The sequence below is a fragment of the Sorex araneus genome, chromosome 3 (genome assembly GCF_027595985.1).
Source record: "Sorex araneus isolate mSorAra2 chromosome 3, mSorAra2.pri, whole genome shotgun sequence".
NCBI classification, from domain to species: Eukaryota; Metazoa; Chordata; class Mammalia; order Eulipotyphla; family Soricidae; genus Sorex; species Sorex araneus.
The window spans coordinates 27,421,917-27,435,106 of NC_073304.1; the positions used below are offsets into that span (position 1 = coordinate 27,421,917).

General features: G+C 47.6%; 1 pseudogene; it reads right to left on the minus strand.

Moving 5' to 3' along the window:
* On the minus strand, positions 1-10,649 carry LOC129403373 (peroxisomal succinyl-coenzyme A thioesterase-like; annotated as a pseudogene).
* Between the last annotated feature and the right edge of the window lie 2,541 nt (positions 10,650-13,190).

The window sequence follows — 13,190 nt, forward strand, 5'->3', positions numbered from 1 at the left end:
TTACAACTTGGAGGAAGATGTCTTCCGGATACCTCCCAGATGCTTGCTGAAGAAGGCTAGGATGTACTCCCATGCATCTACCTGGGCCTTAGAATGAGCCCTGGGCTCCCCACCCCATATCACAGGTTTGTTCACAACTCTGTGCAAGGAAGCTGGACACATGGGGAAGTAAGGGGGCTCAATGCAATGCCCAGTCCCACGGTAACAAAGGAACAGGGGTTTAGGGCGTTTGCCTTGCACTCGGCCAACCTAGGTTCGATTCCCAGCATCCTATGTGGTCCCCTGAGCACCACCAGGAGTAACTGCTGAGTGCATGAACAAGGAATAACCCCTGTGCATCACCAGATGTGACCCAAAAAGAAAAAAAAAAAAAGGACTAGGGGCTTTTCCTTTCCATGGGCCTGTAGCCGTTCACAGGCTCTTTGGGCATACACCTCACTCCTCTAGTTACAATGAAGAGAATGGGCCCCTCAGCATTCTTCATAGGAATCATGCAGGGATTCTCATATCCACCTACAATATCATTCCGTATATCCACAATGTCCAATAGGCCTGAGAAAGTTACCTTGGCTCTCCTCAGGTCATGGCCCAATGGAGAATGCTAGTGTGCTTGTAATCCATGGGTCTGCTTCCACTGAATCCAGATCCATTGATGGACACTGTGGCTGTGATATTATTCATAAATGAGGCCATGAAGAGACAAAAATCAGCCTTCAGGGAAATGCCCAAAATGGGGGTATGGTGCCGCCAGCGGGTCAATCTATATCTTCGGGTTGAGTGCATCAGCATCCTGACGATGTATTCAGACTTCCTGATACCCCAAAATTGCTGCTGTGCCTTTGACCAGACCCCAACAACTTGGGGCCAAGTCTACCAGAAAATTAAACGACTGAAAGTTAGGTATGTGGGAGCCACACCCACAAACCACCTCTGGTTCAGTTACAGAAGCTCATTTATTGGCCTTATTTCAGAGACCCATAACTCTTGAAAGAGATCAAAAGCTGCAGTTAGGGCCAGTGGCGTGCAGTGGACGAGCGGGCGTGCCCTGCAGGGCATATGCCAATAGTTTACTTCACTGGAAAAGATGGAAACAAGGGCCATGATCCAGACACACACACAAAAATCTCCAAACCAAGGGGCCGGAGCGATAGCACAGCGGGTAGGGCGTTTGCCTTGCACGCAGCCGACCCTGGCGGCCGACCCGGGTTCGATCCCCGGCATCCCATATGGTCCCCCAAGCAGTGCCAGGAGTAATTCCTGAGTGCAAAGCCAGGAATAACCCCTGAGCATCGCTGGGTGTGACCCAAAAAGCAAAAAACAAACAAACAAAAAAATCTCCAAACCAAACAGCTCACTGCAGAGATGCCCCTGGACTTTAAGCCAGGCCAACTTCACCGGGGTGCCTCAGATGGAGCGGGTGTTGTCCCTCCACCTGCCCCCTAAAAACCCTGGTGGCTGTCAACTCTCAGAACCCAGAGAGTAGTGCAGGTACACGGGTTCAGTGACAGCAAACCCCAGGCCTTGAGGGATAAGGGATGGGCCGGTCCTTCTCATCTTCCCCTCACCCACCTGCTGTGACGTAAGCTCCTTAACGCCATGATCCAGAGACACACAAAAGAATCTCTGAACTGAGCAGCTCACTGCAGAGATTTCTCCGGACCATAATTATCTAAAATTTTACAATTTCAGGAGCGACACCTTATGCTATTCATAACAAGCAATACAAAAGTGAGTATGGGGGAGGGGCTGGAGCAATAGCATAGCAGATAGGGCATTTGCCTTGCACGCAGACGACCCGGGTTTGATTCCCAGCATCCCATATGGTCCCCTGAACATCGCCAGGGGTAATTCCTGAGTGCAGAGCCAGGAATGACCCCTGTGCATCGCCGGGTGTGACCCAAAAAGGAAAAAAAAAAAAAGGTGAGTATGGGGGAGATTGTCAGCCATAGAGGCAGGGGGAGTGATGGGACGGGAGGGGGGATACTGGGGACCTTGGTGGTGGAAGATGTGCACTGGTGGAGGGTTGGGTTGGGTGATCTATCATTGTATGACTGAAACACACAGGAAAGCTTTGTAACTGTATCTCATGTTGATTAAAAAAATAACAATAATAAATAATAAAATAAAATTAACATGAATAAAAAAAAGTAATGTGAAGTTCATGCCCAGTTCAATCAGCTTAATCAATGGCTGAGTAAATAGCAGTACTCCTACATTAAAAAAAAAAATGCCTGAAAGTACAATGCCTGAACCCTTTACCTGGAAGCAAAAAAGGAAGAAGTGCTACAAACCTATATAATAGAAAAACTGTAGCACCGTAGTCCCGTTGTTCATTGATTTGCTCGAGCGGGCACCAGTAATGTCTCCATTGTGAGACTTGTTGTTACTGTTTTTGGCATATTGAATACGCCACGGATAGCTTGCCAGGTTCTGCCATGCAGGCGGGCTACCTAGCTTGCAGGGCTCTACAAGAGGGATGGAGGAATCGAACCCAGGTTGGCTCTGTGCAAAGCAAACGCCCTACCCATTGCGATATCGCTCCAGTCCATGCTGTTTTTGTTGTTGTTGCTGTTGTTTTTTAAAACAGGGCTAACAGAGCAGACAAATGAACAAGTGCATAACCCCAACCTGTCGGGCTGGAGCGATAGCACAGCGGGTAGGGTGTTTGCCTTGCACGCGACCGACCCGGATTCGATTCCTCCGCCCCTCTTGGAAAGCCCAGCAAGCTACCGAGAGTATCTCACTCGCACGGCAGAGCCTGGCAATCTACCCGTGGCGTATTCGATATGCCAAAAACAGCAACAAGTCTCACAATGGAGACGTTACTGGTGCCCGCTTGAGCAAATCAATGAGCAATGAGATAACAGTGACAATGACAGTCCTGCTTAATCTTATCTCCACTCCTGAACCAAAACTCTCCAAAGTGGTCAAACAGGGCCTCCGTTGTTCCTGGAGTAAAAAAACTCCCTCAGTTCTGATTCCCAGCCTTTCCTCAAACAGCGACCCTTTGCCTCAAAAATCTGAGCATCCCTCCTTCCTTCAGCCCTCCCAGGACACCGAGGCTACACTCTCTCCTTTGGGTTGCCTCTTGCATCTCTCACCTCTCACTGTGGCAGTCGAGGCCATTTCATCGTGTGGCAAATGCCACCAACACCCCCAACTAGGCCATGAGCAAGCAGAAGACAGGCAGAGACCCTCCCCACCCTCCCTCTCCTCTATGGGTGGCACAGGTCTCTACAAAGAATGTGCACATGTTTGGCAAATGGGATAAAAACGAGAAACTGAGGGGGCTGGAGCGATAGCACAGCGGGTAGGGCGTTTGCCTTGCGTGCGGCCAACCCGGGTTCGAATCCCAGCATCCCATATGGTCCCCTGAGCACCGCCAGGAGTAATTCCTGAGTGTAGAACCAGGAGTAACCCCTGTGCATCACCGGGTGTGACCCAAAAAGCAAAAAACAAAAACAAAAACAAAAAAAACCCCGAGAAACTGAATGAGATAGAGTAAATGAAATTATCCATCAACAACGTGCATTGTCTGTTTTGTTTTACTTTGGTCTTTGTTTTTTGAGCCACACCTGGCAGGGGACTCGGTGCCACTCAGGGCTGCTCCAAGCAGTGCTGGGCACCCCTGCATGCACAGCGGGCCAAGCCCTGGGGTGGCCTCGGGACCCTATTTAGCCAATCTTGTTCTCCTCGCCAGGCAAGTCCTCATGGTGACAGGAAAATACAACAGGCTCGTTACACTTTGCAATTCATTATCTTCTCAACTTCTCAAGACAACCCGGAGAAGGTACACAGTATTCTCACACCCTGGACTCTGCAAAGAAGCCGAGCACACACATAGCTATCGGGTGGCAAAGCTAGAACCAGAGAGGCGGGGAGCCTGCAATGCTTCTCCCAGAGTCCTAATTCGCTTTGCATCTTATTGTCCCTTCTCCTCACCCAAGGAGGAGTTCCACTGCCAGTCTGAGGGGCTGAAAGGGCTCTGGGTGGGATTCTTGGTAAAGATCAACTGGGTAAATGAGTGACAGCAGCTTTGCCTTTCCTAGAAAAATACCTTTTTAAAATTCAACTGGAGATGCTAGTTTCATTTGTGAATTGGTAAGGGGAACACACCCAACAGTGCTCAGGGGCCACTCTTGGCAGGGTTTGGCGATCAAACCGCAGTAGGCTGCCTGCCAGGCCAGCATCCTTCCTACTGCACTCCCAAACAATTCTTAAATTCGATAGAAATTTGGAAATTGATTACCAAAGTCCCAAGCTACCATCAGTGACCAGAGAATGCTAGTCATGCATGAAGTCTTGTCAAGCTCAAGGCCTCTTTCATGTGGACAGGATCAAAGTCTAAACATTCCCAGGTATGTAATGTGCAGGATCTGTTCCAAGAAGCAAATCATCAGATCCTATCTGAATATGTTAGCGAGGGGCCAGAGGGTTATTACAAGAGATAAGTTGTGTGTCTTGCACATAGCCAACCCTGGTATATTGCACCAAATGTGATTCTTTGAGCATTGCATAAAGCCTCCTTAGCATTACTAAGACCCTCTGACCACAGAACCAGAAGAGTCCTTGATCACCACCAGGTATGGCTCAAATCCCATAAAACTAAGTAAGGCTTATATTCATTCAGCTTAGTCATAAAGTGCATGCTTTGCATGTATGAGGTCCTGGGTTAGAGCCCAAGCAACAGAAAGAAACTGGCAAATGATTGACAAAGATAAGTTTTCCGAATCCAGTGAAATTGTTTAACTTTCTGAAATGAGTAGACATGTTCTGATTAAATCTGAGTACAGGGACCAGAGTGATGATAGCACTGCAGGTAGGATGCTTGGCTTGCATGCAGCCAACCTGGGTTCAATCCCCAGCATGCTCTATTGTAAAAAAACATCTGCGGGGGCAAGGGGGGGGCGCGACTGGGGAAGAGCCCTGGCAGCCACCCCCAGGTTCGAGGGGGATCGGTCCGGGCCATGGGGCAGACGGAGAAGGAAACGAGGGCCAAGCCCTCGTTTGGCCCTCGTTTCCTGGCTTCAAGTCCAAGTTGATTGATCAGTTGTTCCATTAACTCCTGTCTCTCTGCTTCTCTCCCAGCTCTCCATCTCTCCCCTCTCTGGATTCTGCTGCTCTATCCTCTTTCCCACTCTTTGTCTCTCCACCTTGCCCTCTAGGCTACACACAGTCAGGTAGCAAAATCAGCATAAGAAAGCCCTTCCTGGGCTGGAGCAATAGACAGGGGGTAGGGATTTTGCCTTGCACAAGGCCAATCCGGGTTGGAATCCTATATGGTCTCCCCACCCCCAGCACCGTCAGGAGTAATAACTGAGTGCATGAGCCAGGAATAACCCCTGTGCATCACCGGGTGTGACCCAAAAACCAAAAAATAGAAAGCCCTTTCTGAGGGTCGGGCATTCCAAAGCCCTTCCTGACTGCCAGCAGGCAAAATATCTCTTAAGGTTTTTCTCCTTTCCTTAGTTCAAGAACTTATTCACATCTAAATACTAGTTATTTTTGTATGGACACAGTAAGAAATACTTTGAGGCTTGTAGGGCAGCTCTCCTGGCAACATCTTGCAGACTCAGACTATAACACTCAGGCCAGATTAATCATTCCTAACCCTAGCAGGGTCCAAATCCAGTTGTTATTTTTTGGATCATGACAGCATTTGTCCATGACCAAGCTCTTAACTTATAGTTAAGCATTAGGCACTTTGGCCAGGCCCATCTCGATGCCAGGGTAGCACATAACTCACCGCTTGCCCTGGGTCCATCCCGTCCCTTGTTGGGACCCTGCTTTTGGGGGTGCTAGGAAGTAAGGGCAGCTGAGGCTTAGGTTGATAGAACAGATGCCCAGGAAGAAAATATCGCGTAGAGTCAAATGACTCCCAGGTTACCAAAGCATAGCATTTGCTATTGTCTTCCTTTGCCCATACCAAAGAACATGGCTCTGAATAAATTATGCAAAGGACTCAAGGAGAAGAGTAAAACAATATTTACAAGTCAAGAGTACACAAAGAAAGAAATTACAAATAAACACAGAATGGGAGCACTGTGATGGAGTAACCCAATAAACCTAAACTATCTGAGGCTATGTTATCCTATACTCTATGTTCCCCTGAGAGCCGACAGGAGTAATTCCTGAGTGCAGAGCCAGGAGTATGCCCTGAGAATCACTGGGCATGCACCCCGTGCCGCACCCCAAAAAAAGAAATCCGAGTACAGGAAGCAGGGGATGTAGTTTAAGATGTAGAGCATTAGTGGTAGAGTTTAATTGGCCTGCATATGTGAGGCCCAAGGTTCAATCCCTGACACTATCTATCCCTTTCCCCCCAAAATGTTGGAGATGTAAAGATAGTATAACAGGTAGGGTGCTTGCCTCACATATGGCTGATCTGGGTTGGTCCCTAGGACCTTTTATGGTTCCCTGAGCACTGCCAGGAATGATCCCTGAGCTCAGAAGAACATGCCTATACTTCTATGCATGAAGATTTCTTTTAACAGCATGCAGAAGTTCCACTTGGAAAAAAGAGAAAAATTTATTTTTCTCATTTATTCATTCATCAATACATACAATCCACCCATCCTAGGATCCAACATCCCAGGGCCTCATACATGCAAGATACTTGATTAGGGCTAGAGAGACAGTCCAAGGATTAAGGCACGTGCCTTCATGTGTCCAACTCCAGTTTGATCCCCAGAATCACAAGGTCCCCTGAGCATCATCAGGAGTGATTCCTGACCAGAGCCAAGAGTAGCCCTTGAGCACTACCAGGTGTGGCCCAAGCCTATGTCCCACCACTCCCAAATCATGATAAATAGTCAGTAAACTAGTCAGTTATCCAACCATCCTGAGCTATAGCCCCAGGGCAGCCTTATCAAGATGAAATTTAATCTTTTTTTTTTTTTAAAAAAAAAAAACCACACCAGCAGTGCTCTGGGCTTACTGTAGGGTCTGTGCTCAGGTCTCACTCCTGGTGGGGGCCAGGGTAGTACTGGGGATTGAACCTGAACTGGCCAGTGCAACACACATGCCCTTTCTGCTGTACTATCACTCTAGCCCCTCAAGCTAAATTTTAATATGATTAATGTTTAAAAATAAACCATCACATGGATTTTTATAATGAAATATGCACTATTTGTTTATCTGACCAAAAATGGAAATCAGCATCTCCAGCCAAGGAAGTCTCCAAACAACTTTGGAGCTCTCACAAAGCACAGCAAGCAGCAGAGCACTGGCCCCAGTGAGGGCACAGCACTGCTCTTTCTGGAAGGATTTCTGGGCGGATGGTAAAGAACAGTGAAAATCTGGGAGTGCTAAAGGCTGTAGCACAGGGCTTCTTCAAAGTAGTCCGGGAGAATACTGTCTAAATTTCGGGCAGCGGCACCATGTAATCTCATCAACAGCCAAGATCCCGAGACTATAAAGCAAAGCTCCCAGAAGAAAGTGATGCAGAATCTCCTGCCCCTGCGCCAGGCTGTCTTCACCGGGGCCCCCTTGGGGGGGGGGGGCACAGGTTGAGTTTCCCTCCCTGCCTCAAGCAGAGCCCCGGAAACCGAAAACTTCCAGAACTCAGCCATAGGCATGCTCAAGGCCACTCTCCACACGCTTGGATGAGCCTCATGCATGAAGGAACTGATATACTTTAGCCCACTGATGTACCTAAAGCAGCACACATGTGTTTGGTTTTAATATACTTGTTTGTATTCTCTTATATAGGGGCTTAAAGCGCCCCAGAATGAAACCAACAACCTTTACACACTTCCCTCTTATTGTGGGAAGATGTTTGCTGGTTGGGTGAGTGTTGGAATATTAACTGTAAGGAGTTATTGTAAACTACTTTATGAAAATAAAATGTATAAAAATAATTTTAAAAATAATAAATAAATTCTCAGGCAGACCTTCATATTGATAATAAGCAGGAGCGAATGTGACAAAGCCATGGAAAGCCAGAAGCCTGGCCCGGTGTTCCAGCAAGGCCTTTCCTATTCCAAAGAGGTCAATGATCCCAGGGAAAGGTCCAGGGACTAGAGAAAAGAATAACATAAGGAATATTACATGGTGGAGGGGGCCGGAGCCATAGCACAGTGGGTAGGGCGTTTGCCTTGCATGCAGCCAACCTGAGTTTGATTCCCAGCATCCCATGTGGTCCCCTGAGCACTGCCAGGAGTAATTCCTGAGTGCAGAGCCAGGAGTAACCCCTGTGTATCTCCGGGTGTGACCCAAAAAGCAAAAATCAATCAATCAATCAATAAAACAATTTTTTTTTCTTTTTTGGGTCACACCCAGGATGCTGGGATTCGAACCTGGGTTGGCCGCGTGCAAGGCAAATGCCCTACCCGCTTTGCTATCGCTCCAGCCCTCAATAAAACAAATTTAAAAAAAGAATATTATGGGTCGGAGCGATAGCACAGCGGGTAGGGCATTTGCCTTGCACGCGGCCGACCTGGGTTCAATCCCCAGCATCCCATATGGTCCCCCTAGCACTGCCAGGAGTAATTCCTGAGTGCAAAGCCAGGAGTAACCCCTGAGCATCGCTGGGTGTGACCCAAAAAGCAAAAAATATATATATATATATGGTGGAATAACGAATACCCCCACTAAGAGAGAGAGAGAGAGAGAGAGAGAGAGAGAGAGAGAGGAAAAGTGCCTGCTATACAGGCTGGGGTCGGGGGGTTGGGGGTGTGTGAGGGAAACTAGAAGTGACAGGTGTTGGTACACTGTATGACTGAAACCCAATCATAAACAATTTTATAACTGTGTATCTCACTGTGATTCAATTAAGAAAGAAAGAAAGAAAGAAGCAATGGTACATCTACTTAATGGAATACTATGCAGACATAAAAATGAAATGATAAAATTTGCTTATACTTGAATGGACATGGAGAATATCATGTTGAGTGAAATAAGTCAGGAGAGGGACAGACAGAATGATCACACTCATTTGGGGGATTAAAAAAAAACAATACAGTATGAGAATAATACCCAAAGACAGTGGAAGTGAGAGCAAAAGACTGGTCCATGGTAGGCAGCTTGCCTCAAGTTGTGAGGAAGTGCAATTAGGACAGTGAGGGACCACTATGACACTGAGAGTTGGAAATAATCACTCTGAACAAGAACTCAGTGCTGAAAGGAGGAAAAGCAATATACACAATAACCTTTTAGTAACAGTATTGCAAACCACAGAGCCTAAGAGACAGAGAGAGAGAGAGAGAGAGAGAGAGAGAGAGAGAGAGAGAGAGAGAGGGAGAGAGAGAGAGAGAGAGAGAGAGGTATCTACCATAGAAAGGCTGGGGATGGGGAGGAAAGGAACTGGGTACATTATGGCAGGAAACATACACAGGTAAAGGGCTGACAGAAACCCAATCATGAACAACTGTGCAACTATGTAATCACAGTAATTCAATTTTTAAAAAGGCCCGTGATTCTTAGCAAAATTAAAGAAAACACAATGTAGCATATATGTACACATACACATGTGCATATGCGCGCACACACAATTATATCAGTCCAAAGATACTTGACATTGACTTAAACAGCATCCGAAAAAGTTATGTAAGTTAAAGAAGCACTATAATCATAATCATATTATAGTTAGGATTTTAAGATACACTGTTTAAAAAATAGTAAAAATGTAAAACTAAAAAAAAAAGAGTTTGCTTTTTTTAAAATAATAATAAAGAGATATTTCTGTATTATTTAGCAAGGTCCAGTAGCTCCAGAAGTCACTCACTATTAAACGGGATAGGGGCTGGAGCAATAGCACAGCGGGTAGGGCGTTTGCCTTGCACGCGGCCGACCCGGGTTCGATTCCCAGCATCCCATGGTCCCCCGACACCGCCAGGAGTAATTCCTGAGTGCATGAGCCAGGAGTAACCCCTGTGCATCGCCAGGTGTGACCCAAAAACCAATAAAAAAAATAAACGGGACACAGGTTCCTTGAGAGGAGAAAAACTACAGGGAATCTTCTCATTAATTATCATAAAGTCATACGGAGGGTAACAAGCACACAGTTCCAAGAGTCACTTAAGGCACAGAACAATTTTTGACTTAGAAAATTGGACAAAGAAATGACTCTTGTAAAAACACTTTATGCTGTGTGCTCCATGATTTCTTTTTTTCTTCTGCATTGATGTTTCAGATGAGTGGAGAAAAAGGAACCCAGACATGGTTATAGGTGAAGGTCCCTTGAGCACCCCAGGCTCACCTGGCGGCAGTAAGAGCGTGCCGCGCACCCGGCCCGCGCACACCGGCTCCCGCCGCACCCCGGGACCCAGAAAGTGGCGCTCATGCTCCGTCCGGCTCAGCAGCCGCCCGGGCTCCGGATCGTGGCCGTCCAACACCTCCAGCTGCACCGTGAAGGGCGTCTGCACGTCCCGCTTCACCAGCCGCAGCAAGGGCTTGTCGGGCTCCAGGGCCCAGAAGAGCCCCATGGGCTCGAGCCCCGCGAAGCTGCCGCCCAGCGCGGGCGCGCGCGCCAGGTCCAGCCGGCCGCGGGCGTCGGCGCAGTAGCGCGCGTGGGCCCGGAGGAGCGCTCCTTTCTCGTCGCGTAGGGACGCGCGCGGCGTGACCCGCTGCCCGGGGGCCAGGCCGCTGGCGGAGATGCGCACGGGCTCGTCCTAGAGGCTGCGGCTAGCGGGCTCCACCGTCACCGTCCGTCACCGCCATCCCTTCTGCAAGATACTGCTGTGTTGACCCGGCCCCAAGAAGCCACAAGGCGCAGACCACGGTCCAACCCCAAGATACGAAGAGTTGCGCCCCGAATCCAGATTGGGTCGATGTTGCAGACACCAGGCGCAGTGAGTGGCTGAGCCGCGTGAGGAGGCAGCTGCGGGTGACACAGCCAGGACCCAGCGCCTGTTCTCATCTTAGGTGACCCTCCTGGACTGTGTGTTTGGGGCTCCCGGAAACATGGGTGTGCCAAGCCCGTCCAGGGATGCTGCTCTGCCTCCCAGGAGTCACTTAGAAGGAAAGTGGTTGGCTAATCTGTTGTTAGTTGTGAAACTGGAGTGCTAGCCCATAATCCTTATGCAGAATTCTAACCATGGAAAATGCGGCGGGGCCGGGGGGGGGGGGGCGCAAAAAAAATGGTTAGGACTCTGAGAAAAATTCTATAAGATGTCCCTAACAGTACTTACACAAGTCTTTTCCATGAATTCTTCACTGTCCGACTGTATCCGAGTAGCCTACAGTACAATTCAAAACCAATATTGGCAGAACTCCAAAATCTGCTCCCCTTTTCAGAAGGGGCTTTGTCCCCAATTCCAACAAACCAGGTTTGTTTCTCCTTGCTGCATTATATGGGAACTAAGCCATCATTGTGTCCTTAGTGCCTATCTGCTTATGCTCAGTTGCTTGAAATTTGACAAATGGGGTGGGGGATTATTAAGGGTGTTGATGAGCACTGCAAAATAATTTCTCACTTTCTGATCCTCAAGGAACTAGTTGGTTTTACTGTCAATGGGTATTTGGTTATGTCTCAATTTAGGACTTTGCAGAGCCTGGCAAGCTACCTGTGGTGTATTCGATATGCCAAAAACAGTAACAAGTCTCACAAGGGAGATGTTACTGGTGCCTGTTCGAGCAAATCAATGAACAACAAAATGACAGTGCCACAGTGCCACAGTGCCAATTTAGGACTACTAGGAAAAACATGAACTTTCAAGTCTTTTGATGGACATACGAGGGCATTTTAGTGGGACAAACAGCAGGGAGTTGAGTTGCTGTATCCTAAGGAATAAGCATTTTGAGCCTAGTAGATGCTACATCAACATTTTTAATGTGGACTTGGGAACAATATAGGCATAATGTTCCACAATGCCTAACAGTGTGTATGTACAGATCTGTATGTACATGTTAGAGTTAACTACATTCTCTATCAATGTCCCATCGATTTACATACACATAGAAATATGTCTGGATTAGAGGTAGCTCAGTGGGCTGGGTGAATGCAAAATATGCTTTACATGTGGAGGATTCGGTTTGAATCAAGTACCACATGGATCCAACCACCCTCAAACTGCTGGGGTTGATCCCTGAACACCATCTGGTGTGGCCTCAAAACAACACTATCACTGTCACTGTCATCCCATTGCTCATCGATATGTTTGAGCAGGCACCAGTAACGTCTCTCATTATGAGACTTATTGTTACTGTTTTTGGCATATCAAATACACCATGGGTAGCTTGCCAGGCTCTGCCGTGGGGGCACAATACTCTCGGTAGATTGCCGGGCTCTCCGAGAGGGGCGGAGGAATAGAACATGGGTTGGCTGCGTGCAAGGCGAACACCCTACCGCTGTGCTATCGCTCCAGCCCCCAAAACAATAAACAAAATTCAATATGTTCATAAAACACTGGGAATATCCTAAGGGACCATGGAAGAGAATCACATATCACCTAGCAAGACACTGGATAGACTCTTGGAAGAAACAAGGTCAGAAAGTGGCTGAGAAACACTGCCAGCACAATCTGGAAACCCCAGGCTGTTTATACTACCAAGGGCTCTGACAGTGGCTTGACCTACAGGTCCCATGAGGAAAGAACTGCAGTTTAAGCCAAAAAATTATGCTATTCATGACCTATAATAATACTTTACTGTTGGGGCCAGAGAGACACAGCACAGTGGGTAGGGCACTTGCCTTGCTTGCACGCAGCTGACTGGGTTCCATCCCCTGCACCCCATGTGCTTACCTGGGCTAGAGTGATAGTATAGCAGGTAGGGAATTTGCCTTGCATGCATCTGGCCCGGGTTTGTTTCCTGGCTTTCCATATGGTACCCGGAATACTTCCAGGAGTAATTCCTGAGTGCAGAGCCAGAAGTAACCCCTGAGCATCACCGAGTGTGACCCAAAAAAGCCCCAAAAAGCAAAAACAAACAAAAATCCCATGTGGTTACCCGGATCTACCAGGAGTGATCCCTGAGTGCAGAGTAAGCCTGAGAACTGTGGGTGTGACTCTAAAAACTAAGAAAATAAATACGTTAAATAATGTTTAAGGCATGAGGGACAGTACAGTAGGGAAAGGGCTTGCCTTGCACACAGCACCCTGACCACCTCTGGGAGTGATGACTGAAAGAAGAGCAGGAGTAAGCCCTGAGCACAGTTGGGTGTGTCTTCCTCAAAATAAAAAAACAACAGAAACTTTTTTCTAATAATAGTTTACTATTTTTAAAATTTTGAATTTATTTTTACTTATATT